The 5,000-nt window shown below is 36.5% G+C and overlaps 1 long non-coding RNA gene across 1 annotated transcript in view; it reads left to right on the top strand.

Annotated features, from left to right (window-relative positions):
- The first annotated feature begins 1,880 nt into the window (after positions 1–1,880).
- The window catches only part of LOC138029111 (uncharacterized), a 3,147-nt gene continuing 27 nt past the window's right edge, over positions 1,881–5,000 (top strand). Inside the window, exons 1-3 of the long non-coding RNA XR_011127814.1 lie at positions 1,881–2,032; positions 2,113–2,212; positions 3,389–5,000. The exon at positions 3,389–5,000 is cut by the window's right edge and continues 27 nt beyond it. This is a non-coding gene — a long non-coding RNA (uncharacterized lncRNA). The remainder of the gene's footprint in view (positions 2,033–2,112; positions 2,213–3,388) is intronic.

Below are 5,000 nucleotides of genomic sequence, written 5' to 3'. Positions count from 1 at the left end.
GGCGTGCCTGTCGGGAAATGACACCGCGAATGATCAGTAAAGATAGATTTAAAATGATCGGAGAAAGCCGCGACCTTTTCCAAATCGGGCGTGATTTCTGTGGTGTTGTCTAGGAGCATGGTATCAGGAAAAGATCCTCTAGTTGACTTGAGTTTGAAGAAAGACCAGAAGGGTTTGGCATTGGTGTGCACTAGTTCGGCGGCAATACGTGAAAAGTAGGCCTTACGGTTAGCACGGACCCAGTTTTTTTATCCGCTAGCGCATTTTCCTGAATTTTTCAAAAACTGCAGGATCTTTTGATTTGCGCACTTCTTAAGCTTTCAGCTTAAGAAAACGAAAGGGGCGCAGTTCCATTACTGCTGAGTATAGCAACTCAGTAGTGTTATGCCATACGGCCTTTGTACTGTTATGGTATTGGTCAAAACTATTAACTTTTAAATAACTTAACTTTATTTTTATACCGCTCATATCCATGTATCGCTGTCCATGGCGATTTAAATTACTGTAAATTTACAATTTACAGTAATTTAAAATAAAAACGATTTAAAAGCACTAAATTCTATGGAATGTTATTATACAATAAATATTATTAATTCTATAAACGAGCTATAAAATATTCTAATTATATCAAACAACAATTATTGAAATGATAATGATAAAATCAAATGATGAAAGAAATATCAATAATATTGTTCATGTTAAGGACTCACTCCATGTGATAATGCTACTATGGTCTTGCCCTGTGAGGGAAAGAATAATAATCATGGGGAATGGTAGGTTAATGTTTTGAGCACGCACCGATACAGCGTAGATTTCATTTAGTAATGTACTCTATTTCGGCTGAAATTAGAGTGAGTTATATCAGAGGATACGTTAGCCGTCATGTCATGTCTAACTTATCCCCTAACATAAATCACTCAAATTCCCCACTTCCTTCCGGCTCTTTTCGCTGTGGCAAAAACTACGTTACCTGTCCTTACATTTCGCATAGACTTAACAACTCAGTTACAGCCCGTGCTCATTCTGGAAGAATGATAAAGAAGCCTGAGAGACTGGACCTATGAATAATTTTTCTAACTCCACCCTAGTGTATAGGACTTAGAGTGTCATGATCATGTGACTTTCGTTGTTGTTCCCGCTCTTGTTATCGGAGGTGTTTTGTACGTCGTAGCATTTCACTCGCATGCGTCCCCTTTGTAAATCGATGAGTAGCCAAGTTGCGTTACGCTTCAGTATCTCGTGGTAATTTATGTTAGAGAAAGTTAAAGGGAGAAAACGAAACGTTCGGGATGGTTACTGAACTTCTTTAAAGTTAAAATGGTGAGACTTAATCTGGACGTTTACCTTTGAAAAAGAAGGATGGAAAGAAAGCTAATCATTGATGTAGCTTGTAAAGTAGTCAAGGAGTATTGAAGTGAAATTTTTATGCACATAAATATACGAAACCTCAAAATGGTTGCAGAATTTTATGCAGCTTACCTTTTTGACTGCACAAAAGGTATGCATACCCTAGCGAATCAACATTATTTCTTTTATAACAGTCCAGTCCTTAACCCCCCTTACTGTCAAAAATATTTTATCTTAATCGGTTCAAAGGTTGATAGCTAGTATGCGTGACCTATTAAGTGTTTTCGCTTATATATGTGTTACACGCTGGTCACGAGAACAATGCATCCAACTTAAATTAAAGATGGTTTTGTGAGTTTGTCTCGCTTTTTGATTCCACTAAAGTTCCACCAGATTGTACCCATTTAAATGATTTTACTGTAGTTTGTTAGTGACAGAATATAAATTTCCACAGAAGGCGTGACCTCAGGATATTTATATATTCCTATTATTTGATTTCGTCATGATTTCTTCAGAAGAATATATTGGTGAAGTTTTGCTCCTATCGTGTTTCATTGTTTCATTTTAGTTGGCAAGGAACTGATCAACCATTTCGAAGTATGGACAGAGGACTTCAAATATAAATTATATATTTTGTATTCGGTTTATTGTAAGGGACACATCGTTCATTGAATATTACCAACAGGTGAGTTAGATTCGCGTCACTTTAGACCAGGTCCGATTCCACGATTAATGAAGTGTTTACATTTTTATGTTCGCTTTTAGAAGATTCTCACCTCATCAGACCCTTTGTATCCACGGGCACCGAAAATTATCTAGCCAAGCTTATCCGACTAATCTTGCAGGTGTGAGAGTTGTTAACAAGGTAAGAAAGATATTTGTTGGACAAGGAGCGTTAAGACAGAAGCCCACGCTGAAGACTGTCTTGCATGGATCGATGCTTAATCTCGACAAATAATTTTCATGATGCCAGCTTATGCCAGCAATAACCTGAAGTTCAGTTTATTGTTTATTTATAACCTATGTTTTTTTCTGGGAAGGTTGAAGTAATAATTAAGCATAAAGCAAAGTAGGATTTGGAAAAAAAACGGAAGGATCGAGGTCGCTCTTGTCGAATATGAGATGAAAATGAACATAAAGGATTGCGTAAAGTCATCTTCTTCTTCTGCTTCTTCTCGTCATCCTTCTTCATTGCCATCCGCTTTTTCATTTTTTTATTTTATTTTGATATACGTTGCAATCTAACAGTAGGTCTTACGTATGTTAGACAATTTTGCTACTCAAGACTGTTTGTCGAATAAAGTTCAAACCTCAGAAGTGTAGGCGGCTAATGTAATTATTCGATTTCTCCCATCGCTTCACGTAAACAGCGGGATTAGAGAACAGCGTTTGGCAGGAATGAAGCTTGAGCAAAATGCACAAGTTTGATTGAAAGAATCAACAGAGTGCATGTTTTTTTTTTCGTAAGGTCAAACAAAAAGTTATCTCAGAGGTCTTACTAGACTCTTACAAAGCAATCAAACGAGGCAGGTTGGTACGTTGCTCGACAGTTTCGCAGCCCACTGCTGTTCGTGCAATGCTTTTGCTTGATGGTGTTGTTAGAGTTTGCTTCTCATTAGTCTGACTAGTGATTGTTTTAAATGTGTCCCGAAAAAGAACTCAATTTCATGCTAATTTACCTTAATATTTTTATTCGAAATAGATCTTTCCTTCGAGCCTCTCAGCGACTCGATAACCGCAACGCATAATTTAAGCCTCTCTTAAGTTTGCTTTTGTTATGCAAATGTGACAACCACAGGAACAAAAGACCCTTTGTCTCACCGAGTTTCAACGGGACTGCATAAGCGTAATAGGCTAGTTTTGAATTGTGCAGCAACAAAAGAACAGAGTAGAGGTTCAGGGGAATAATAATAATAATAATAATAATAATAATAATAATAATAATAATAATAATAATAATAATTATTATTATTATTATTATTATTATTATTATTATTATTATTATTATTATTATTATTATTATTATTATTATTATAAATAGGAGCATTGGGGACCTATACAGACAGACTGGAAAAATACCTAGAGGATATCCATGTTGGGCTTCAGACCCACACAATGCAGAAGACCGTGCTGTTGGGCTCAGTCCGGATCCTGAGACAAGTTTTGGATTGCTGAGGCTGCTTGTTGCAGCTTGCGCCAGAACTTCCAGCATGATATTGCTGTGATTTGGGACACATAATAATGATATTTATTTATATGACGCAAATTCAACCATACAGTTTTCAAATGTGTAAGTTTCTGTTTGAATAACCGTGAAATGTGAGATAAATTTTACTCGGATTAACCTTGCTACCGTAAGGTTTATTGTGAAATTGACATTTCGTCGTGGTCTCGAAATATTACAAATTTAGGGATAAATCTGGAGGAAATGACTTAATAAAGCCTTTTCAGTGTATTTACGTCTGTATAGGCTGTTTTCGTATTAGTTACGTCTTGTTTAAACGAATTATGGCTTCTGGGAATTTCCCTCCTGAAAGGAGAGAAGTCGTTGTCAGAACAGAGATGGAAATATCTCATTTTACAGATTAAGTCTAAGCTCCCATTTCAGTGATTAGGTCTGAACTTTCGTTTATCTTATTGCTATAGCAACATTTAGTTCTCGAAACTGATTTAGAATGGTCACTTTCTTTAGAGTCAGGGTTGGTGTGTATATCCATGAGATCCTTGCCAAATTGTTGTTACAGAGCTATTGCTCTTTGGAGGAATGCAATGAGCGATGATAAACATGAGGAAATCCATAAGTTACTTTCTAGTTTGATTGAGAAAAATCCAATGGTTTTTCAGCCGCTACTATTTTCTACAAACTCTGGGGGAGTCCAATCTCTTTAATGTATTACGATGATTATGCTCAAGCAAACCAATTCAGTCTCCTTCTGCCTCTAGGTAGCCGTTTTAATTCTCCTCTTCCAGAGAAAACGGCAGTCTCTGTTTCGATAAATTAAGATAAAAATGGGAATTCATATGCCTCAGCTGTTAAACAAACTTTTTCTTCTGTCAAACTACCATTTACAAGTGTTAAAGTCACTGGATCCAAGCAAACTTGTCAAGCTCCAACTTCGAACAATACAAAAGAGTCATCCTCATATACTAGTTCTCTGAAGATCTGGTCTTTGGAGCAGGTCTTTGTGGTTTTATTAATACTCTTAAAATCGTACTCTTTTTCGAGTATTTTTTTGTACAAAGTCGGTGTAGGACATTCAGAGGTTTTGTAACCTCGTACTTATCGAAACCTTGAATTGGTTACGATTAATAGCCCTAGTCCACGATGAAACACAATTTTTATTCCTGGGCGAGCAAAATTTTGATTTTCCAACGTGAAGAAGAATCTTTTGCCTTTCTGGGTACCTTCGATCGTTGTCACAACCCCACACAGCACAATGACCGCCACTAGGCATGTCTCCAATAGTATTTTAATTGCTGCGTTTTGAAATAGGCCAAACGCTAGCCCGTACACACGTTGATACAACTGAAAAGGCTTTACTGAGTTATTTTTTCCAGATTCATACCTAATTTTTTAATATTTTGAGACCATTTCACAATAAACTTTAGGCAAACAAGGAAGTTAATCAGCAAATTTTATGTCATATTTCACA

The sequence above is a fragment of the Montipora capricornis genome, chromosome 13, assembly GCF_036669925.1.
Source record: "Montipora capricornis isolate CH-2021 chromosome 13, ASM3666992v2, whole genome shotgun sequence".
Taxonomy (NCBI): Eukaryota; Metazoa; Cnidaria; class Anthozoa; order Scleractinia; family Acroporidae; genus Montipora; species Montipora capricornis.
This window is presented reverse-complemented; position numbering and strand designations above follow the sequence as displayed.